We start from the raw sequence: 25,317 nt of genomic DNA, 5'->3' as shown, positions 1-25,317 counted from the left end.
ACCTCTGAAGTTCTGCTACTCTCATCATTAGGTTGTCAGCCTCGTCTTTAAATCGGTCATTTCTCAGGCCAGAGGGGATGAGGGCTTTTAAGACACCACCGTTGAGACCCTCTGACATCCACATGTCTTTCTGAATTTGTGTTTGACCTCCTGGACCCTGTCACTTTCACCTTTGAAATCATGAGCAACAGTCATCCAGTATCACAGTCATTCTAACGACTGTCTCCCTATACGTCTCAAACATCAGACACATTGCACAAGCCAGTTCTTCACGTGTACCTGCGTCTTATTTCAGTTCACTAGGAATTAAAAATTGTTGTTTTATTGCCACAGCATTCCAGGGAATGGTGACACTCAGATTCACCAACTATCTTCAGCAATGCGGTCCTCATCGTCCCAAGACAGTGGGAGATTCAACTCCAGAGTTTCATCCTTACAGACTGCTTCCTAGGGTAACTTCCTGAACCACCTATCTTAGATTAGATTTCCTAGAAACAGAGACTAAAACAGAAATGTGAAGGCAGAGGCTAGATTGATGGATTACTCTTTAGGAAAAAAAACCTGGTAAGAGAGTGAGAGAGGAAAATGTAAAAAAAAAAAAAAAAAGAAAAAAGAAAGAGCTGAGCAAGGGTGTGTCTCAGGTAAAGTCTGACCTTGACCTCATCCATGGGATGCTCTTGAGCAAAAATCACTTGAGTTGTCCCATCTTGAGGGAAGAGGATCAGGTTTTGTACACTTGCATTGGTAAGTCTTCGCTATGGGCCGTCCTTGGTGATGATAATGGAATATAACCTTCTTGGCCAAGCAGTTGTCATGGGGGGAAGGGGGAAGGCTGATGAGTATGGGAAAGATGAGTATGGGACATACAATCCTTCTAATAGTTTGTGAAAGACATCCAGGCAGGACATCAAATGTACCCACTATGATTTTACAAAAAATAAAAAAAGAAACAAAGGAAGGAAGGAAGGAAGGAAGGAAGGAAGGAAGGAAGGAAGGAAATGAGAGTATGAAGTACATTGTAGTTAATTCTGATTCTAACAGACTTCTTTCAACCAAGGTAAGTAAAATGTTTCTAATGTTATGAATCAATTTCCTGAGATAAGAGATCAAATATAATGACAATTATTTCTTTATTTAATAAATACTTATTAAGCACCTGCCTGTGCCAGCATTGCAGGCTGATTCTGTCCTATTCCAGAGGGCTCTATTATATGTAGTCATGTAATAGGAATAGTAGATATCTTTGGGCCCAAAGCTTTCATACATGACCAAAATATTTTCCAAACAAAGTAAGTTTGCAGCTACAGTGACCAACGCTGAAAATACTCTACGAAGTGATAGATATATGATATAGGAGTCATACCTATGTAGTACATAATATGGAAACATTCAGTCAAATCATCAGCACAATATACTCAGCAGATTATACACATGACAGAATACAAACACGGCTAAACAAAATCAGTATCCTAATACGTCTCACAGACTGGCTCCAGGACAAAGCAATTCAAATCCAGACTTGCTGAAAATGCTCAACAGGTATGTTTGCAAGGCAGTCAGCACTTAGGGTTATTATACTACACTTCAGATAACCATATGTCAGAAGAAATGTAAGTATATGCTGAATGTTGAAAGAGGGAATGAATTGCCATTAGCGAGGAACAGAAATTTAACCGTATTAGCCAATTTTAGACTAGGGATTTAAACTAAGAAACAAAAGTTGACAGAGCATAGTTTTTCTATGTGCATAAAAAAGTGTTTTCTCAGTCAAGATTATATTGTAGAATGCATTCTTCTAAAAATCTCAGGGGCTCAGAGGTCCTGGGTGGCTCAGTCAGTTAGGCGTCCAGCTTCGGCTCAGGTCGTGATCTTATGGTTCGTGAGTTCGGGCCCCGCATGGGGCTCTGTGCTGACGGCTCGGAGCCTGGAGCCTGCTTCGGATTCTGTGTCTCCTGCTCTGTCTTCCCCTCCCCCGCTCACGCTCTGCCTCTTTCTCCAAAATAAATAAACATTAAAAAATTTTTTTAATCTCAAAGGCTTGAACAACAGAGGATTAATTCTCAGATGTGCAACATGATAAGTGTGGATCAATGGGACAGTTTCTGTTCTCTGTGGTCACTTGGGTTGATGAAGGATTCATCATCCCATTACGATCGAATAAACACTATGTCTCTATTTCCTGGGATGGAACAGAGCAAGGCAAATCGCACATTGGCTCTTAAGTGCTCCCTTTGGAAAGTGACAAGTGTCACCTTCAGTAATATCCTTTTTACCCCATCCATCAACTCCGTGTCTCCAGATCAATAGCAAAGCATGCAGAAAAGCATATTCCAGGAACAGGAGGTAAAACAGAATTATTAGTGTTCGTTAGTATGTTCATAGTAAATATCCCTGAGTTTAAAAACTATATATATACTAGCCTCTCTACTGTGGTCTCTAATAAACATTTCCCATTAAACAAAATCAGGTTTTTGGGGGAAAATAACTAATTAAGGCCTTAGTTGGCAAATGCATAAGAGGACCCTAGAACCTCTTGTCTTACTTGAAAACAAGCAGACTATCAGAGTGCGTTATTATTATTATTATTTTTTAAGACAAATGATTGAACTATCCACTGGCAAACTGAGCTTCAATATAATAAAAGCTGCAGTAGATTCAAACTCATCAAGTATGCTCAAATCCATAAATTCCTATTAATGTTTAGGGTAAAAAGAGTTTATTTATCACATTTGGAGGATGTTCAGTGACCAGCTATCTCTTCTGCTGATTAATAAAAGGAAAAGTAAGTATTTAATATGCCTTTCCTGTGTAAGTTGTACCTCAGAGCAAACAGACAGTTTTGGGAAAACTTGTTCTAAAAATAATCCAAAATAATAAAAACAGAAGGAATGATTGATGGAGAAATCACCATGTTGTTAAATTCTCATAAAATAATGTAACGAGACAATGATCACCATTGGCTCCTAACGTCACACAAAGAGAGACAACCCAACGCTATGTGTTTCCTGAGAGAAGTTACATGACCACCTATGGAGGGGAGGATTCTTGTCACAAAATTGGAACCTGAATCTGATCAGACATATGCATCTACCTAGTTACAGAAAGAAAGAGAAACATATTAATGACTTCACAAGCTGCAATCAGCAAAATCCACGACATAGGGAAACTGCACACATCAAAACTCTGTTCATTCAACAAGTAATTTGCAAAGATAAAAAAGTGCCAGAGGAAACCCATCGGCAAAAAAGACTCAAGAGACTCTCCACCAGATGCAAAGCATGGGCTGTTTTTTCGAACTTGTCTCAAACAAGCTATCTAGAGGGGGAAAAAAATTGTGAGTAATTTCTAGAACTAAAAGCTAAGTTAAAAATCGAAGTGTTCTTACCTGACCCGATTCATTGGGTAAGTTGACGAACAAAATGATCAGACTATCTCTGCTTTCTAAATAAGCTCAGTCTAGATTTTAACATTTACTCCATATTCTATAATTTACCCTTGTCAACTTTTATTTTGAAAGATCCCTTTCTCTACATATATATCATACTTTCAAAATGTAATTGCTAATTATATCAGAAACAAGTAAAATGTTTCACTAATTTCTTGAATGGTATCATGTAATTTTATGCATGTCTGCAGGAGACACTCCTTTTGACTGTGTAAGGACCATGTCTTACTTACCTTCTAATCGGAAAAAGGTGCTGAATGGTAGGCAGTCAATATCCATACCCCATGCAATGTAGTGTCATATGACTGATGAGTGAACGATCAAAAAAGTGAGTGACCGAATGGTGTTAACAGAACTTCCTCAGATAACTGCTTGCCATGAAACATGACTCCCTAATAATTGGATTCAATTGATTGTAAGTCTTCCCTCCCCACACCATCGTTCCACTCCACCAAGACTCTCTACTTACGGAAGCCAAAAAGTTAACTTAAAAATCACGGCAGGAAATATAACGAATTTATAGTACATTGAATCACAAATTTTGAAGAACAAACTTCAGTATTGCCATGCACATTTAAGAATGAATAAAGATTAATTTCTGTCAGTCAGATTTCAGAAACAAATTTTTAGTGGGGTGCCTGGGTGGCTCAGTCGTTTGAGCGTCCAACTCTTGATTTCAGCCCAGGTCATGATCTCACTGTCCATGAAATCAAGCCCCACGTCAGGCTGTGCGTGAGATTCTCTCCCTCTCTCTCTCCTCCCCTCTTCCCCTCGTGCACTTGCACTCTCTCTCTTTCAAAATAAATAAACAAACATTTCAAAAAGACTGATTTTTTTAGAATAAACATTGTACGATTGTACTAAAAAATTGTGAAAGAAAGTGTGAGATGTCAGAAGGTTGCCAAACCTTAAGTGACCTTCCTCAAACGTATGTCAGTGCCAAACACATGTGATAAAAAGGACATTTCCTTTCTTCTTAAGGGATACATTTCAGACGTGTGTTATAAGATTATAAAATTGTTTGTAGGACAAATTTTGCAGAGCTTCGAATGTTCTCATGATCATGACCAAGTCGTTGTGTCTAAATCATTTAAGGACAAGTGATTAAATCATCCGACTAAGATAAAATAAAAGACAATGGTATCTTTTTTCTCACTCTACCTTGATCGGGTAACTATTGGGTAACTAGTCAGAACTGTTCCTGACTAAATAACATGGGTATCAAGGATGAAAAATCGAACCATAAGGAGTGGTTCACAAGTTGGAGCCCCACATTAGGCTCTCCACTGCTAGCATTGAGCCTACTTCAGATCTTCTCCCTCTCTCTCTGCCCCTTCCCCACTTGCACATGTGCTCTGTCTCCCAAAAATAAATTAAAAAAAAAAATACACAAAACACTAAAGGGATGCCAGGGTGGCTCAGTCGGTTAAGTGTCCAACTTCAGCTCAGGTCATGATCTTGCAGTTCGTGAGTTCGAGATCCCTGTCGGGCTCTGTGCTGACAGCTCAGAGCCTAGAGCATGTTTCACATCCTCTGTCTCTCTCTCTCTCTCTCTCTCTCTGTCCCTCCCCCGCTCATGGTCTGTCTCTCTCAAAAATAAATAAATGTTAAACAGAATTTAAAAAACCTTAAAAAAGAAATTATATAGTGTCCACCTAGGCACCTAATATTAAACCATATGAAATGTTTCTTTCAATCATCATGCCTTCCTTTGTTCAATCAGGGAATTCTGATGCCAATAATCCAAAAGATATTGTTCTGATCACACAGATTGCAATGACAGACAGCTCTACACACAAAAACCTAAGCGGTCGTCTTGGTGCTTCTTTTGTTCTGTCTTTCTGTAGAAGTTGAAAAAAGTTGTTGGGATTTTCTCTCTTAGACCAGTTATTTAAATGACCTGGTAACTGCAGTTTCATCTAAAAATATCCATGTAAGAGAAGATGATGACATTATGGGACACCCTCACCGTAGGTACTTAAACAAGATTAACACATTGAAGGCTTCCTGTCTTCTAACGAAGGAAATGGGATTGAAATGGTAAAATGAAATGGGAATGTTCCAGGGAGTCACTTCATTTTATCCCTGATGGTAGGTATTAAACATGTACGAAAATGTTTTCCAGTGTCAGTATTTTTTCACCTCAAAAACAAAGGTGGAAACTTTGAAGCTGTTTTAAACACATAGCTACACATTATAGTCATTGGAGTTTTATGTCTGAAGTTATAATAATACTCAACAATAAACTTAGTTAAGCATTTTCTGTGAAAAAAAGAAAAAAAAGGGAAGAAATATTAGGTAAGAAAGTGTAAGTGGTGAATATGTGTTGAAACAAGATTAATCCTAGTATCATATAAGGAAACATAACATAAAGGCAGGATATGAGCTTATTAAAGTAATTAAAACAAATATAGAAATGATACATAATACATATGGAAAGGTAATTGAAAATAAAAGAGAATCATTGATTTCTGTCATTAACGCCCATACATTTTGTTGAAAAAAGGAGCTTAAAATTATAGAAATATATATAATTTTGCTCGGTTAATGTTATTTTTCAAATTTACATTATTACCATCTACAAGAACAGATATCTTTAAGAAAGAAATGAGATAGAAAGAAGTTAAAAAAAAATACGGAGATCAAGTCCTTTGTATTTAAAACCACAGAAAATCTTCTTATAGTGTTCACCAACCTGCATTCAACTTCATACATTTAGTCTTGTAGGAAAAGGTATACATTGACTTATACCTTAAATATATAATTTATAATGTATACCTTTGAGTTAAAGTATACATGGACTACGGTTGATAAATTTTAGGTGCTTTTCTACTCCCTGGTGCTCACCTAGGTATAGCAATATGGTAAGTCAGTTTTAGATATACTTAAAATTACGTCCAGAATTTTAACAAGAAATTGAATTTAAATGTTCTCCTTAACCAGAGAGGAAAAAATAGCCTAGATAGTACAAATTAGATCATTTGTGCCATTGTCCAAAAGATCAAAACTCTATGGACCAGGACATTATAGTTAATGTTAAAGCTAAACCATGAGAAGTTGGTGTAAGGACTGCAGCTTGGAATGAGCATTTGCACATGGGTAACATTGAGAAAACCAGTTTCACTTGAAAGTGTTGGCTAGTGAAAAGTTCCAAACACGAATAGATTGTAAATGTCTGGCTTTTGGTGGGAGGAGTGTTCAAAGAGGCCATAAAGAACAAGCGAAAGCAGTAAGATAGAGAAGTTCTACAAATAACAATAGTGACCAAGATGGTCAATTCAGAATTACGGCCCTTGGAAATATTACAGGCAGAGAGATGAGGGCACATACTGTTTCTAGAATCCAGCTGAGAAGTAATACAACCTGAACAAGTGACCTAACAGAGAAAGAAGGAAAGAGACTTCTCAGGAGCTCTTACACAGGAAGTAACACTACCGACTTGAATCCTAAGCCCCTCATAAATCCAGGTCAAATGACTCTTCCTACAGAATAACTTTGCTTCTCGGGTTATCTCACAGCGTGCTTGTATAAATTGAGGTCCTCTTGGCCCCTGGGCCACGAACAATAGAATTCTAAACCTGACCAAAAATTGAATTCATTGATAAGGCTTGGAATAACTCAGAATCATACAAGTGGTGAACCATGCTTTCTGACATGACTTTACTGTGACTGCCCCTAGCAAATCATTTTTCTTTCCCGGAAGTAGATCGTAGTATGGCCGGAAAATAAAGGATGAGTCCACTAACTCATGTTTGTTTTATGGAAGATACCATAAAACCCCTGCAAAAGCTCCTAAGGGAGGGAAGTCAACAACCAAGGAGAATGATGGCCTGTTGGTCAAATTAACACAGGTCAAGAGATTCAAAAGCTCAAGATTGCCAAATGCCCCAGAGTGATCTCGTAACTTGGCACGATTTTATTGGTCAACTTCAAAGAGCTGTGCTTGACTTGGCCGCATCACATTCATTTTCCTCTTGATAATTTTTAATGATTATTTTTTGGCCTGTTTCTTACACGTTACTTTGATTGGGGTCATTTTACAGAAGAGATGCGGGTAGTACATACAGACAGGCGTACCTTGGAGATCTTGCACATTTGGTCCCAGACCACTGCGATAAAGCAAGTATCGCAATAAAATGGGTCAAATGAATTTTCGGTTTCTCGGTACATATTTATAAAAGTTATGCTTGCACCACACCGTAATCTAGTAAGTCTGAGGTAGCATTATGTCTAAAAAGTGCGCGTACTTTAATTAAAAATGACTCTATTGCTAAAGAGTGCTAACCATCACCTGAGCTTTCCACGACCTGTAATCCCTGACCACAGATCACCACCACAAATGTAATAATAATGACGAAATTGGAAATATTGCAAGGATTACCAAAATGTGACGCAGAGACACAAAGGGAGCAAATGCTGCTGGAGAAATGGTGCCGATAGACTTGCTCGACTCAGGTTGGTCACAAACGTTCAATGTGCGAAAAATGCAGTATCTGCAAAATGCAATAAAGAGACACAGAATACAAAAAGGTCCACCTGCACTTCCTCCATGAAAATGTGATGGCCGTAAGATTCAAATGCTGAACTGCTCATCCTGAATTCATTAGTCTTCCTGTTGTAATCAATGGCCTTTTACTTCCAATATTTCATAAGTTTGCTTTTTAATTATCATAAATGTGGAGATCAGCAGGAAGTGTTTAGGATACATACATATTTCCAAGGCATTTAGCAACATGCTAGGTCTTATAACTATTCTAAAAGGCATCGTGGAAGCAGTACGTACTCTTAAAAGACTTAACTGGAGAGAATTTATCCCATTTATAAAAGAATGCGTCCAAGAGAGAAAAAGAAATTAATATATACAGAACGATGTTTGAGAAAAAGAGTCACAAAACCTTTGGAGGGGTGGGTACAGCAGTGTAAACTAATTTGTCATTTTTTTTTTGAAAAGAAAGATCTCTGAGATATTTTTTTTTTTAATTTTTTCAACGTTTATTTATTTTTGGGACAGAGAGAGACAGAGCATGAACGGGGGAGGGGCAGAGAGAGAGGGAGACACAGAATCGGAAACAGGCTCCAGGCTCTGAGCCATCAGCCCAGAGCCTGACGCGGGGCTCGAACTCCCGGACCGCGAGATCGTGACCTGGCTGAAGTCGGACGCTTAACCGACTGCGCCACCCAGGTGCCCCTCTGAGATATTTTTTTAAGTTTACTTATTTATTTTGAGACAGAGACAGAGACAGAGAGAGGTGCAGAGAGAGAACCCCAAGCAAGCTTCACACAGTCAGCACAGAACCCAATCGACGCAGGCCTTGATCTCACGAACCAGGAGAACGTGACCTGAGCCAAAACCAAGAGTCGACGTTCAACTGACTGAGCTACCCGGGGCCCCTGTCACTGGTATTTTTAAAAGGTTGCAGTGGTGAGTTTCTCAGAAGTCTCACCGTAATTATGAATGTTCCTGAGAGGAAGAAGAATTCTTTAGATATAGCAAAGCTCCCTGTGTAACCTGCATAGAGAACCTTTCCTGGATTCTGAATTCCAGGGAATTAAAAAAAAAAAAAATCAAAATAACCTTCGTGCACTCAGAGAACTTACTAATTCACGTGGAGATAAGGCGTATTCCCACTGAAATTACGAGCTGGAAATAGGAAAACAGCAGCAAAATCAAAAAGTGTGTGTTTTATTCATCAGAGAGTGATTAGCATGGGTTGTAAGGGGTGGGAAGGCAACACCGGGAAGGGTTGTTTAAATTGGATGTTGATAACAGGGTAGCTGTTTCATAGATATTTCATAAGGAGAGCAAAGGAAATGAACTTTTTAAAAATGTGCTTTACAGTCTTTGACGGTGGAAAAGTAATGTAATTGCTCTGAGTCTCCATTTCCTGTCCCATAGACAAAAAGTTTAAATTACCGCTTGGCCCAACCTCCAAAAAACAGAGCCTAATATGAAGCTCACACCCTAAGGCTTTGGGGAGCGAGGGGTGAGGGAGGGGAGGTACAATGTCAGGGCAACAACGGTGAGGGACAAAGGAAGACGAGGCAGAAAAGGAAGGGCGCAAATGGAAGATGGTAACTTATTGAACGGGCTAGAGCTTTACAAGAAAAGCACATGGTTAGACGTGAAGAAAAGTGTCTGCAGGGAGATCATACCTCCAGATTTCAGAACGGTCTATCTGGTGGAGGAAGGAAGGAGAACAAATACGCTGTCTACTTCCAGCTTCTTGCCTCTCGCTAGTGAAAGTTTGACCCAAGGGGTGCTGATGTCACCCACACTTTCAGGTTTTCAATCCCAGGGCCTCCAGGCTGCTGAAAGGGAAGCCACGTCTCACACCCCACGGATTCTTCTCAGCCCAGAAGCAGGAAAAATCCAGCCAATATGAGAGTAGTGGGTCCGACTGGGGTCCCAGTACCAGGAGAGCTCCTGTATCAGTAGGCACAGTGCAGACCATGGTCAAGGCCGGCCTTTCCCCTTGGGAGAGGGGAGGGAGAGACAGGAACAGAATTAGAAGACTGATGGTGATAACCTGATGCCTTGCTGAAGACAGGGGCAAGGGGCAGTGCCCGGAGAAGCCGAGGGCGGGCTAAAACTGGGTCAGATACAGCTAAGATGATGTCTAAGGCTTTCGCTAATTTTAAGATTCTGCAACCCCATGGGTCTCTTCCTATGAAATCCCGGAGCGCCCGATGCTTCATCAGTTGAAGTGATTCAATAATTATAGAAAGCAAAGCCCATTAATTTTCCATTGGCACCATTCCGGTGAATAGAAAGAGTGTGTTATACCTTTTTTTCTTTTCCTATGGCACTTTCTGAGTTCCATGAAATCAAGTCGAGAAGTAAAATACGGAATTGTGTGCTTAAAAAAAAGATGCGCTCCAGAGGCCGTTCTGCCCTTAGTCCTGAAGGGCAGAGACAGCCCCTTATTGCTAAAAGCCGTGCTGTTCTGGGCCCACTGGGAAGCTCGACATTCTCCTATATGTGAGGTACCAGAAGCAGGTAACACAGAGATCACTTTCTTGTATCTGCTGCATATATTTGCATGTAAATGTGGCAAATGTGCTCCTTTCAAAAGAAAAAAAAATAACAACTGTATCTAGATGAAAAAGATTTTTGACAATGTTTTTAGTTTTATAATCCTGTCCTAAACATGTAAATCCTCAATCCCAGAGAATCCCCCAGAGCCAGTCCATTTAAAGATGAAGTGGTAAAAACGGAAAGTAAATCCATTAAATATGGGTAACAGCCTCCTTGTTCTCTTGGTTGCCTTTGGAAATGTGCACCAACAATTTATGTAATAGGCCATCCTTCTTCATGCCAGGGAAGGGAGAGCATGGCTACCAAAGACGCTCACACCTGTTTGCTTAATTCACTTACTCGTTCATGGATGAAAAGGAGTGGAAAACATAGTCAGCACTGTCGTGGATCTGTGTGAATTGCACCCTTGAGTTGTGCAGTGCCCAACCTGGGCAGCCTTTAAGGCAACCTTGGGGAAAGAGTTCACGCGTCCCGGTGAGCAGCATTATTTCAAGGTTAGAGATCACTCTGTGTGCAGGTAAAGTGATTGCTATCCAGAAACAGTGGAATGATTTCTCCAATAAAAAGGGAGAGAGTAGAAAACAGGCCAGGGGCGCCTGGGTGGCTCAGTCAGTTGAGCGTCCGACTTCAGCTCAGGTCACGATCTCACTGCTCGTGGGTTCAAGCCCCCCGTCGGGCTCTGTGCTGACAGCTCAGAGCTTGGAGCTTGCTTCCGATTCTGTGTCTCCCTTTCTCTCTCTTGCCCCTCTGCCCTGCTTGCGAGCGTGTGCTCTCTCTCTCTCTCTCTCAAATACAAAATAAAACATTTTTAAAAATTTGAAAAATAAATAAATAAATAAATAGACAAAAAGGAAATAGGCCAGATCTTCTGACTCATCCGGCAGCATTATCTTGTGAATAAACCCTCAGAGAAAAGCAAAGTGAATGAAGTATCACATATTAGAATGATATGCAGGAGGTATTAGCATAAATTACTAGGTGACTAAGATATGACTTTGAGCAAACACGCATTCTGTCTCACGCCGCCCTGAATGCTCCGTCCAGACACCACGAGGGATCATGCATCCTTCCTCACCGCGGAGAGCAAACTTCCTTTTGAGAAGACGGAAGGTTCCCTGTTTATTTTTCAGCCGTGCTTGGGCTCTTTTCACAACTTTGCACCCCCAACTGTTGACACTGCAGGTGGCCATTAGTGTTTTGTTAATGTCAGGATACGACATCAATCTGAATGACAGGAATATGAAGCAATTAAAAAAAAAAAAACAAAACATTGAACAGAAGAAAGGAAGATAGAAGGTTGTCCAATCTGCTCAGGAAAATGGCCCTTTCATTAAAGCGTTTACTGGAGGAGAGTTTGAAACCATGAATGCAAACAATAATCAGCAAAGCAGTACGAGTAGCTATTAATAATTTAAAGCTAACCCAGATCCAGTGCTCATGTATTCCCTGGCATGGACCTAGGTGCTTCACGTACATTATTTTATTAGTCCTTTCGAGAAACTGGTGCAATAGAAACCAGTACCCCCCTTTACTAAATGAGCAGCTAGAACAAAAAGGTGTGTGTGTGCGTGTTGGGTGGCGAAGGGTCATTTTGATTCACTCTACCTTTATTGAATATCGGCTATAATACACAGCAACTTTGTGTTCAGTGCCGTGTGGCACAAAGATAAATGAGACGCAGTTCTCAGCTCCGGTAATTTGCAGTCAGGCACCCACCTAATGGTGGGACTGCAGACTTAATTTATTCGCATTCTCACCATCTCCCATTATTATGGAAAATGGATGATCTGAATATAAAAACGAACCGAACTGTAGTTATGCCTGATGACGGCTCAGGAAATCAGTAAAATTAACGAACCCAGGAAAGGCAACTTTTTAAAGAAAATTCCACACTGGTGCTTCGAATAAAAACACGTTAGTAATTCCCTTTTACTCCACACAGACACAAAAGAAGGAAATGAAAAACAGGTAAAATTAAGATGCTAATTTCTTTCACAGTCATCTTCCATTCCATTACCCGAGCAAAGTTATTAACCAAATGAAAAGCAGACATAAAGGGAGAGTTTAGAACACACGAGCTTTAGAAAAACCAGTTTAGTCAACCGCACAGCCGTATCACATAGCCTCTAAAAGGTGTGGGTTTGAGAAGCCGTTGGCTGATCATGGTCACAGAGCAGCTTTGTTTTGAATGACCTGACACTAAATCTCAAAGGGGTGAGGGAGGAGAGCAGTGACTCCAGAGAGAACTGTGTATTCTGTTGGAGCGCTTGGAGCCACCCCTGCCAGCTCAGGGGTGCGGGGAAGTGAAGGATACTTCAGGGTTCTTAAATATCTAGGAAAAGTCTTGGCACTGTGGGCTCAGGGCACTTACGACTCCTGGGCAGTCAGATAAGAGCCCTTCGAACGTGAATCGATCAGCATCAGTCCCAGCAATCTTGTCCCATCACCTCATGGCTCTTGATATTTACGAGGGTGACAGGACTTCCTTTCATTTTTAAATCAGATCATTTTAAGACTGTTTTACTATTTTAGGAAAAAGCAAAGCATGTTGGTAGAAAAAATGGAGAACCTCGAAATGAGATTTTGATACGGCCAGTGAATAACCGGACAGTTTTCCCTTTAAGGAGAGAAAACATTGGCAGTTGGACATTTGCTTCGGTTGAATATGCTGTCACAGCTACAAATTAGCTTGATTAATTAAAGTATATCTGCTTTATTAACATACTCTTATTCATAACGGAGTAGGTGATGTTTACTATCGTTAATAACAAATAGTAGGAAAGGCAGTTAATGTTTGGGACCAGTGGTTCTCAAAGTATCCTTCCAGGTGACAGGCATCACTTGGGAATTTGTTAGAAATTATCAGGTAGGCCCTGGGCAATTGAACATCCGACTTTGACTCAGGTCCTGATCTCACAGCTCGTGAGTTCGAGCCCCACCTCGGGCTCTGTGCTGACAGCTCAGAGCCTGGAGCCTTCTTCAGATTCTGTGTCTCCATCTTTCTCTCTGCCCCTCCCCGGCTCTCTCTCTCTCTCTCTCTCTCTCTCTCTCTCAAAATTAAATAAACATTAAAAAAATTTAAGAAAAAAAAAGAAATTATCAGGTACTACCCCGGACCTGCTGTATCAGAAACTCTGGGGATGAGGTCAACAACCTGTTCTAAGATGCCCTATAGGTGATTTAGATATGTGCTAAAGTTTGGGAACCACTGTTAATGCTCTCCAAGACCAATTCATTTAAATGGCTTGTAAAGGACAATTAAATGATGAGACCATTGGCTTCCTGGAACTTCAGGCCCCGGTTAAAAACACTCACATTCACATTCGTAAATCCCTAAGCTGGTCAAACATAATTATAGACTCAATTTGACCCACTGGCCCTTTGTTTGCAACTTTGGTTTTAAAGGCATAGACATTTAGCAACACAAATTTAGGAAACATTTACAATTCTAAGACAGGTTAACCACAATTTACAGGAAAGAAAATATTTTGCTTGCAGCTCATCATCCTGTAGCACACCTTGGAAGCTTATCTCACACCTCAAAACTCTCAAAGTTGTTGATGCCTGGCTGGTCATTAAACTGGTTACATGGTCTGCTGACCGTAAAGAAATAGAGGAAATTGTGGCTCCCGCAGGTCAATGACCATAGGCCAACTTCCAATGGGTCCATTCAGGACAGGCTATCTAGTTTTCAGAGGTCAGTGCAAAATGAAAAAAATAAAATAAAATAAGAAGAAAAACAGCATGCATGCTCTGTTGCCCCGTCAAATTTCACTTATAAAACACAAGGTCAAGGGAAAAAAATATTAAAAATTTCGAAATGTTTACAGAGTGGTGCCTTTCTGAGAATGGAGCTTTGTTTGACAGTTCAAACATCTGTGAAGACAGCCCTGGGTCCAGTGATCTGTCTTTCACCTCCTGTGGATACTATTTGCCTATATTGCCAGAAAATGGATAGGTAAAACCTGGGGAAAGACTTGTAGGGAGAGCAACTAGAACAGAACAATTTCACACTATAGGCTATATGATACAGTTGGTTGAAACTTGAAAAAAAAGATTCCAAAAATAATAATGAACATTAAACATCTATAATCCATCTTAACATTTACTTCCAATAAGACTTTTGCTCTTAATTATATCTGTATGGAGACTACTTTAGGTTGAAAATTTCCTAAGGACGGGAACTTTGCGATTCTTAATCATTTCCATGACACGATTGATGTTAATCTATAATACATTATACTAAGAATCGCATTTAATAACCAAGGTCTCCAAATGAGTAAATGAAAACTCTTGGAAGCTTAGGCAAATGTTTTCAAGTCACATGGATGCCAAAAACATTACTGATGGAGTCAATGCATCTTCCAGATTTCCTAAATTACTCCCAAAATATAGCTTCTGGGTAAAATAAAAAAAAAAAATGTCAAGGGACATTTTTAGGTAGAAGAGACACTTGCCTTCTTCATGAGATTTAAGAAACTCTCAAAAGTGTTCCTTGTACCTCAACATTAGCTATAGCTAATGTTGCCTGAAATTTCTTTCAGTGTAGAGCCATTAACTTGATCAAGGCATTACACAGTCAACAAACACGTGCTCCTGTCTTCACACTGGGTCAGAACAAAATGTTATTTCAGAATTGAGCAAACTACTGATTTCACAATAGCACCTCCTTGCTTTTCAAACAAAATCCAAACATCTCATGATGGATGAAGGACATTTGTCAAAGTAGGGCCCTCCCTACCTTTCTGTCCCAGTTCACATCATTCTACCACCTCTGGACCCTTCTCAGGACACACTGTCCTAGAACAGGTGGAGTTGTGTTTTTCCCCTGACTCTTCACCCAACTGGCTTTTATTTGAACTTCACATCTAAGCAGAAAAATATCTCAGAGAGGCAGTCTCTAACTCTCCTATCTAATATGCTACCTCCATCACTCACCTCCACCATGGTTACCTCCTTCTTGGGAATCACCACATTCAGCCGTCTTCTCTCATTTTTATTTGGTTACTTATTTATTTAGGTGTCTCCCGTCTAGAATATAAACTCCTTTAAGGCAGTGACCTACTGTCTTGTATACCTCCATATCTTTAATGATTGTAATCATGTCTGGCCCAGAGGAGACAAAGAATATATAGTTACAGGTGCTGAGTAAAACATAGAAAAAAGAATATGAGATTCCATGTGGGGCACCCAGGTGATTCAGTCGGTTAAGCATCCGACCTGGGCTCAAGGTATGATCTCACGTTTGTGAGTTCGAGCCCCATATCAGGCTCTCTGGTGTCAGCACAGAGTCTGATTCAGATCCTCTGTCTCCCTCCCCTCCCCTGGTCTCTCTCTCTCTCTCTCTCTCTCTAAACAAACAAACACACAAACAAACATTAAAAAAAGAATATAAGTGTCTCTTTGGAATGCCAGTTAATGAAAAGACATAGATGTAGGAGAAATCATGGGGAAAAAATGGAGGGAAGAAGGCCATGTACAGGCTGAGGTCAGGTTGCTAAAGGACGGATGATCTGGAGAAGGACTTTACATAAGAAGGTCATGATGGGGCAAACAGGCAGATCCTGGGACCTTAGGGGAGAAGGAGCATCAGAAAGGAAAATTTAGACGGAACTAAAATGCTTCCTCATGGTGTTTTCATGGGTGTCGTTTTATTAAATCTGACATTTATGAGAAAGCAGTCACAAAATACTTTCTCGTCCTAGGAATGCTGATAGTTGGCTTTCTCATGAATGTATGCAAATCAAGCAACACCTGTTTTGAAGACTAGAAAACTAAAAATCTCCCGTGTTGGCTGAGGTCAGCCAATTAACAACAACATCGGGTTTTAGTTGAAGCTCACAGAGTTAGAAAGCATCGGCACTTTGGGCTTGCAATTATTTTCAGAAGATGCTTTGTCAGGGTTACATTTCAAAGCCAAAAGCCCTTCTCCATCTACCTCCTTTACACTTGATTATGGCTTTTTTCTTTTAAGTGCTTTTGAGAAGTTTTCCTTGTTTAGTCACACTTGGGAGGAATTTTATTTTTAGTTTTGACCTAAATCAAATAATGTTGAACCATAGCTTTTTTGTAAGCGGGAGGGGGGAAAGGGAACAATCATTTTCCCTATTTTAAGCAACTTGAACTCTATATGCACCCAGATAAACAACACTCTCTCTAACCTGAACATGCAAACTTCAAAACTTGGCAGTGTGAGACCATCTGACGGAGGAAAAAAGCAACCAAAGCCAAATCCGATGAAAAACTGTCTCGTATTTGAAAAGTCACCCGGATTTAAATAGCATGTCTTGACATGAGACGAAACACAATTTCCTCTATTTCAAAAAAAGAAACGTTATCTCCATTTCTAACGGTTCAGTGAAAGGTAGTGCAGCTGCAAGGTTTGATTTGGTTTGGGATAACGTGACTACGACCATACAAATCAGAACACTCGAGTTAAGACGTCTAATGGCATTCCCCAAGCAACAGGCTCCGATTACCTTCCCCGCTGTCCTCCCCCATGAGCATTAGGTGACAATCCAGATATCATTTTGATGGTGATTTTGACTTGATTTCTTTTAAGTATACTTATTTATTTTGAGAGAGAGAGAGAAAGAGAGAGATTGTGGACACAGGAGGGGCAGAGGCAGAGAGAGAGAATCCCAAGCAGGCTGCGTGCTGTCAGCACAGAGTCTGACGCGGGGCCTCACGTCAGGAACCGTGAGATCATGACCCGAGTGGAAATCAAGAGTCTGACGCTTAACTGACTGAGCCACCCAGGAGCCCCACGATATTAAATTCCTAAATCTGACTTCAACTATCAGAGTCAAGTGAAATAAGTCAGTCAGAGAAACGTAAATAGCATATGATTCCACTCATATGTGGAGTTTAAGATGAACACAGGGAAAGGGAAGGAAAAATAAGATAAAAAGAGAGAGGGAAACAAACCCTAAGAAACTGTTAAATACAGAGAACAAACTAAGCGTTGCTGGAGGGGAGTTGGGTAGGGGGATGGGCTAAATGGGGGATGGGCATTAAGGAGGACACTTGTTGGGATGAGCCCTGGGTGCTGTATGTGAGTGATGAACCACTAAATTCCACTCTTGAAATCATTATTACACTATATGTTAACTAAGTTGGATTTCAATAAAATTTCAAAGTCTAAGAAAAATTTTAAAAAATGAATCCTTAAAATGATCACTACATTGATTGGTATTTGGGAAAATCTCCCCAAAATATTATGAGCTTTATGAGCTCAAGGTTGGGACTTGTTTCAGGAATCAGTGACTGAGGTTTTTTTTTACTCCTCTTTGTTTTTATAGCAGTTTATAAATTAATACTCTGTATATACAACTAGAAGCATTAGAAGAGTGAACGTAATTTATACTTAGAATTAGGTACTGCAATTTGTTGATCTGGCTTGAATACTATTTAAGAAATATCTTACGATCAACATGAGAGAATATTCCCTTACTAATCAATTGCAGACTTCATTGTGAGTTTCTATAAACTCATCCCAGGACATTATGATTGTAAAATGATTAAGAAGTCAGATTAGCATTAAAGAGCAAAGGGGTTTGAGTCCTAACTCTGTGTGAATTAGGTAGATTAGAAGTATTTTTCTAAGTAAGCTCTATGCCCAACATGGGGCTTAAACTCATGACCCTGAAATCAAAAATCACATGCTCCATCCACTGAGTCAGCCAGGTGCCCCTTGAAGCCTAGATTTCCTGATCTGAAATTGAAATGATAAAAATCCCTACATCCTAGAATTCTGAAAAATAATGAAAGAATCAATGTTATAAAGTGGTTAACATATGTTCTAGCACTGCACAGAATACTTGCACACTAATGACGGAAAATGAAGAACTACGTGTCGAGGGGCACCTGCGTGGCTCAGTCAGTTAAGCGTCCCACTTCGACCCAGGCCATGATCTCATGGTTCGTGAGTTCGAGCCCCGCCTGAAGCTCTGTGCTAACAACACGGCGTATGCTTGAGATTCTCTCTCTCCCTCTTTCTCTCTGGCTCTCCCCTGTTTGTGCTCGGTCTCTCTCTCTCAAAGATAAATAAACATTAAAAAAAAAATTAACTACAGGTGATAGCAGAAGCAGTATTAGTAATAGGAAAACATTTCATAACCTTAATGAAAATATATCGTCCAATTACAGAATAACCCAGATTTTCTTCAGAGATGAACCATATCAAAAATCTCTCTTACTATTGAATATTTCAGGACTGTCTTTCAACTCAAGTAAATTATACCTTTAAAAGGCATTTTAGGCGTTTTGTTGTATTCTGGCTTGTTGACCATATCTCGCTATAGGATTGCTGCTTATGTGACTCATCGCACTTGTTATGTTAACAAAACAGTTACTAGAAAAAAAAGCGCAAGAGGCAGATAAAAGACGCATCATCTCCTAAAGAGATACAAAGAGGAATAAAACACTCGCGGCTATCAAGAAACATTCAATTCGCAGAATATAGGGTGAAACAGAGACGGAAAAAGTGCAGACCAACATGTGTCTTAAAAAAGGAACACAGTATACAGCAGGCTTAAAAGGAGGAAAAGGTACTTAATAGGTGAAGTTAAGAAAGAATTCCTTAAGGATTCATGTGGGATGGATTTTGAAAGACTGAGCAAGGAAACAGAAATTGCACACTGGGAGACCGTCCTCCACGGGTCACTTAACATTTCTGCGGGTCTTGTGGCCCCTGGCTGCCTTTGTTCCAGATCATTTTTTTCTAGCAGGCGAGAATGCAAGCAGCTTAGTGAGGCTCAGTCTTTCCCTGTGGAGAAGACAGGTTGTTTGCTTTTCAGTAAAAGGTAACGTCTCCCTCTGGGGCCAACACTCCTCCAGCAGGTATGCTTACAGCCCGTTACAAATGATCTGGGGGCGCCTGGGTGGCTCCGTCAGCGAGGCGTCCAACTCTTTATTTGGGGCCTGATCAGTTTTGGGAGTTCGAGCCCTGCGTGGAGGTTTTGTCCTGCTTGGGATTCTCCCTCTCTCTGTGCCCCTCTGCCACTTGCGTTCTGTCTCTCTTAAAACAAACTTAAAAAAAAATGATTTGGACGTCCTACACTTGGAGTTCTTCAGGTATAATGCAAACTCACCGTGTGTGCAACATCCACTTGGGTCTCTCCACGTCGCTCGGATGGGTACGGGGGGATCCAATCAGAACACGCTGCACCATGAGTGATAAAGTGCTTTGGCCTACTCCCAGCCTCTGGACTCATGTTCCCAGAAGCTAAACTCTGCCTAACAACTCAGTCAGCGCCTTATATTTTCAGGGTTTTTTAACAGTACCGTACTAATTCTAGTATCGAGATCTGAATTCATCAGGATAAGCTAAATTACCCTACAGCAGCAAAACACTACCCCATCTCACTCAGTGCTTTAATAATTTATTTCTCGTTCATAGACAAAATACCACATACTGAATAAAACAGAACAGAAGGATGAGTATGGCAAGGGTTTGGGTTTGCAAGCCAAAAAACCGCCAATCTATGGGAGCAATGAGTTCTGAGTGGCTCACAGGGATTTTATGGGATAAATACAGGAGTTACTTGGCTTTCTCGGCCGCTTGATTGCCTACTGGTGTTCTTTCTTATTTGGATCAGGACAGCTGAGTCAGGGGAATGAGGAGGTCCAGGGACGGTGCGAGCAGATTCCGTGTGTGGGGATTGGCTGAATCCCCCACTGATTTCTGAGAAGAGTATGAATTCCTGTTAGGTGAGGTTCTTTCTTGCTGCTTTATGCGCCTGCGCGGACTATCTCCATTTTGTCCCCGTCATAAATGATTCCATTTTATTTTGGTTCTCTGAGGCTAACTGTGGGTCACCGTCCAAGGCAGCTCTTGCCTATTGGGTGAGCCAGAAATCTAGGCTGCTTCAGTCTTGTGTCACTTCCATTGCAACCTGACCCTTCCCCACAAGTCCCCGGAGAATGCTGGAGTCTCACCTGGGCCATCAAATGGCTTTTCCTGGAACTCACGCAAACATACATAAACGTGTAAGATTACATCTCATATACGAACAAATGGGAATTCTAAAAAACGATCATTAGGAAAAACATAGTTTCAGCTTCAGATTGCATTATTTCTTTATACATTCTAATGTAGAGTCCTAAACAATATTTGATGACACTGATGGATCATTCAAATGTACTTTGAGGCTATCACTTAATACTAAATGTTATTTGCAATCCTTTTTCAAGTCATGTTTACTAAAATAGTAAGTTCATAAAGCAGTATTGTGTGTAGCAAAACAGATATTTATTAGGTAAAACAAAAAATACAGAAATGATCATCTCGTACTCAAACGCGAATTTAACCATCGCAAATGCTTTAATGCCATTCTGAATACGAAGTCAGAGTTATCTAGAACTAATAGAAATGGATGACAGACATTTCAGCTGAACAAGTGGAAGGGTGCCTTGAAGAGTTCTAACAGAGGAGCTGGGGGTGGGGAAATAAATGGAATGAAAAAGGACTCAGTCTTTGACGGCCTTGTCTCCACCAGACTGTGCAGTTGTCGGAGGGTTCCTGGAGGAAACCGTCAGATACATTGCATCTCTGTCTTTGCTAGAGATGAGAAAACAGTAACAAAGACATAACTGCCAGCAGCTGCCAAAGTTTTTATTTCCCCGAGATTATCTCAACCAGACTCTCTTTAATGATTGGTGCTCTTTATTGTCGGTCTTTTTTTAAAGCCATATTGATTCAGCATGACTCTGAGACTCTGGGCCCGTGATATGTTTGGGGGAAACTTGAGGGAAATGCAAATATCTTTTCTGCATTGATTGGGAAGCCATTCATTCAGCCAACAGTCACAAAACAAATACAATGACTACAGCTCTTTACATCTGCAGTCTCCAATTTCTTCAGTAAATTATCTTTGCATTTTCCACTCTTTAAAACTGATATCATGGTGATATGATATAGTGATTGCCCATCACTATAAATGGAATATTGCCCATCGCCCTAAAGGAAGGTGATCAGAAGAGAGTGTAAAGATGTCTGTGATAGATGTATAGCCATATAGATGTTGGTAATTGCCTTGTAAAGCCATGGCAATGATTGTTGCATCATCAACCATGCAATTCATTTATTTTTTTTTATTTTTTTGAAATTTTTTAATGTTTATTTATTTTTAAGAGAGAGAGAGACAGAGTATGAGCAGGGGACAGGCAGAGAGAGAAAGAGAGACAGGCTCCATGCTCCAAGCTGTCAGCACAGAGCTCAACGTGGGGGTTGAACCCATGAACCATGATATCATGACCTGAGCTGAAGTTGGACTCATGAATTGTGAGATCATGACCAGAGCTGAAGTCAGACACTTAACTGGCTGAGCCACCCAGGCACCCCCAATTCATTTTTAAGGTAAACTGGTTACTCATACCAGTAATCATATGTATCAGGGTGGGGGAACTATGACACAAATCTAGAGAAATTTAGGAGTTGTATAACTTTTTTTTTCCTTTTGCTTTTTATGGTGACTCTGTTAGAGACTGGGAATATAAACCCTATCTTTAGATAGTATTATACCATTTATCATTAGTTTATAGGTTTTAGTTTCAAATGTTAACAGGCTTTGAAATATTTATGCGCTTTAAATATCATGCCATTACAAGAAAGAAAATAGGGATGTGCTCTATTGTGAGAGTTATCATAGGCCTGAGTAACTAAGTCTAGTTAACAAAATCTTCATTCAGTTTTATATTCAATTATGTATTATTTAAAGAAAATTCAGTTTTGAAGCATGCTAATCTAGGTACTTAACATGATTAGAGCAAAACACAATTTTTGTTTATTTAAAGTGATTTTGATATGCCATTCCTTCTATCGGAAATGTTCTCCCACAACTACGTGGCCAACTCATTTTAACAAAGCAGGAAATAATTTCCAGTGGAAAAGGGACAGCGTCTTCAACAAATGGTGTTTGGAAAACTGGACAGCAACATGCAGAAGAACGAAACTGGACCACTTTCTTACATCATCGCAAAAATAAATTCAAAATGGATAAAAGACCTAAATTTGAGACAAGAAACCATGAAAATCCCACAGAAGCACTTAGGCAGCAGCCTCTTTGACCTCTGCCACAGCAACCTCTGACTATACACGTCACCAGAGGCAAGGGAAACAAAAGCAAAAATGAACTACTGGGATTTCACCAAGATAAAAAGCTTTTGCATAGTGAAGGAAACAATCAACGAAACTAAAAAGCAGCCTGCAGAATGGGAGAAGATATTTGCAAATGACATATCTGATAATGGGCTTGTATCCAAAATTTATAAAGAATTTATCAAACTCAACACCCCCAAAACCCCAAGTAATCCAGTGAAGAAATGGACAGGAAGCATGAATAGATATTTTTCCAAAGAAGACATCCAGATGGCTGACAGACACATGAAAAGATGCTCAACAACACTCATCAGGGAAACACAAATCAAAACCCCAGTGAGATACCACCTCACAGCTGTCAGATGGCTAAAATTAACAACACAGGAAGCAATAGATGTTGGCAAGGATGTGGAGAAAGGGGAACACTTTTGGACTGTTGGTGGAAATGAAAATTGGTACAGCCACCCCGGAGAACAGTATGGGGCTTCCTCAAAAAGTCAAAAATAGAACTACTACTCTATGACCCAGCAAATGCACTACTACTCATCCAAGGGATACAAAAATACAGATTTGAAGGGGTGCATGCGCCTCAATGTTTATAGCGGCATTATTAACAACAGCCGAACTATGGAAATAGACCAAGTGTCTATCGACTGATGAATGGATAAAGAAGATGTATAATGGAATATTACTCAACCATCACAACAAATGAAATCTTGCCGTGTGCAAAAATATGAATGGAGCTAGAGTATATTATGGTAAGTGAAATAAGTCAGCCAGAGAATAACAAATACCATATGATTTCACTCATAAGTGGAATTTAGGAAACAAAACAGATCAACATATTGGAAGCCGGGGAAAAAAGTGAGTGGGAGAGATAGGGAAGCAAACCATAAGAGACTCTTAATGATAGAGAACAAACTGAGGGTTGATGGAGGGAGGTGGGTGGGAGATGGGCTAGATGGGTGATGGGTACTTGTTGTGATGAGCACTGGGTGTTGTACATAACTGATGAATCACTGGGTTCTACTCCTGAAACCCATGTTAAACTGTATGTTAACTAACTAGAACTTAAATAAAAATTTGGAGAAAAAAGAATGTTCTCCCTTCAGACCCTCATGGTCACTCCCTTACTTCCTTCTGGCCTTTCTTCAAATATCGCCTTATTAGAGAAGTTTGCTAATCACCAATATAAAAACAGCATCCACTCTGCCACTTTGGTTCTCTCTCTTTCCCCTTCCTTGTTTAACTTCTCTCTATGATTCTTACACCATGTAACAAGGTATTTATTCATGGCTTTGTTTACTGCCCATCTTTTAACCCCACACCAGAAAGTAAGCATCATGGTATCATGCCCTTTGTTTTATCCACTCTTACTTCAAACCCTACAGTAGCGTCAGGCACGGAGATACTCAGAAAGATTTACTGAAGGGGCGCCTGGGTGGCTCAGTCGGTTAAGTGGCCGACTTCGGCTCAGGTCATGATCTCGTGGTCCGTGAGTTCGAGCCCCGCGTCGGGCTCTGTGCTGACAGCTCAGAGCCTGGAGCCTGTTTCAGATTCTGTGTCTCCCTCTCTCTGACCCTCCCCTGTTCGTGCTGTGTCTCTCCCTGTCTCAAAAATAAATAAACATTAAAAAAAAATTTTTTTAAAGATTTACTGAATAAATAAGTCAAGAATGAAACACTATGTTGTACACATGAAATTAATGTAGCACTGGTTATCAACTATACTACAAAAAAAAAAGTAACACCAATTCTGGGGAAAAAAAGTTTATATTTTCATAATACTAACCAGTTAAACACGTTGAAAAACAAAAATGACAGACAAAATAATGAATATATGATTTAAGTAAGATTTAGACAGATAAAATTGTAGGATACCCATTTAGGGGGATATCTACTCAGCACTTATTTCTTTCTAGAAATCTCTCCTCTTTCTTCATGCCCCAACTATCTCTTTGCACCCATACATATGGTTCATGTAGGCTCTGATATGTTCTGTTAGTTCCTTACCCCTGGACTCTAAATGGATTTGTCTAGTGATCATTTTCTGACCCAAGATGGACAGTCTTGCCCAAGATTCCATACCTGGACACAGTTAATAGATCAGGAGTGGATGTCAGTTCTAAGCTAGAGTATTTAGGAACTGTAGCAAATAGAGGCCATCTCTTCTTGTGTGGTTTAAGTTCAGATAGTTAAGGCTCCGGAGACATTGACTGGCTTGTTTTATGCAGAAAGATGGTCAGCTGTGAGAAAACACAATGAAGTCAAAGACCTAGAAAACATGGTGGAATCTTGAGTCAAAGTCCAGATTCCCGACTTCCTCAACAGTACCTCAAACAATAATAGTTTAGCACTTAATTCTTGACCCAAAGTATTTTAATTTTTTTTTTTTAACGTTTATTTATTTTTGGGACAGAGAGAGACAGAGCATGAACGGGGGAGGGGCAGAGAGAGAGGGAGACACAGAATCGGAAACAGGCTCCAGGCTCTGAGCCATCAGCCCAGAGCCCAACGCGGGGCTCGAACTCCCGGACTGCGAGATCGTGACCTGGCTGAAGTCGGACGCTTAACCGACTGCGCCACCCAGGCGCCCCAGAACCAAAGTATTTTAAAACGCGACTTCATTTTGAATATTGCATCCAGGATTTGTTTCTTTAGAGGTAAGAGCAACGTATCTGCATGGGTGTGATTTTTCTACTACTTTGCCATTTGTCATATTTGCAGGTCAAAAGAA

Source organism: Lynx rufus, unplaced genomic scaffold (assembly GCF_022079265.1).
Source record: "Lynx rufus isolate CCGP_SWC_20201006 ecotype Redwood Valley unplaced genomic scaffold, mLynRuf1.p SCAF_5, whole genome shotgun sequence".
NCBI classification, from domain to species: Eukaryota; Metazoa; Chordata; class Mammalia; order Carnivora; family Felidae; genus Lynx; species Lynx rufus.
This window is presented reverse-complemented; position numbering follows the sequence as displayed.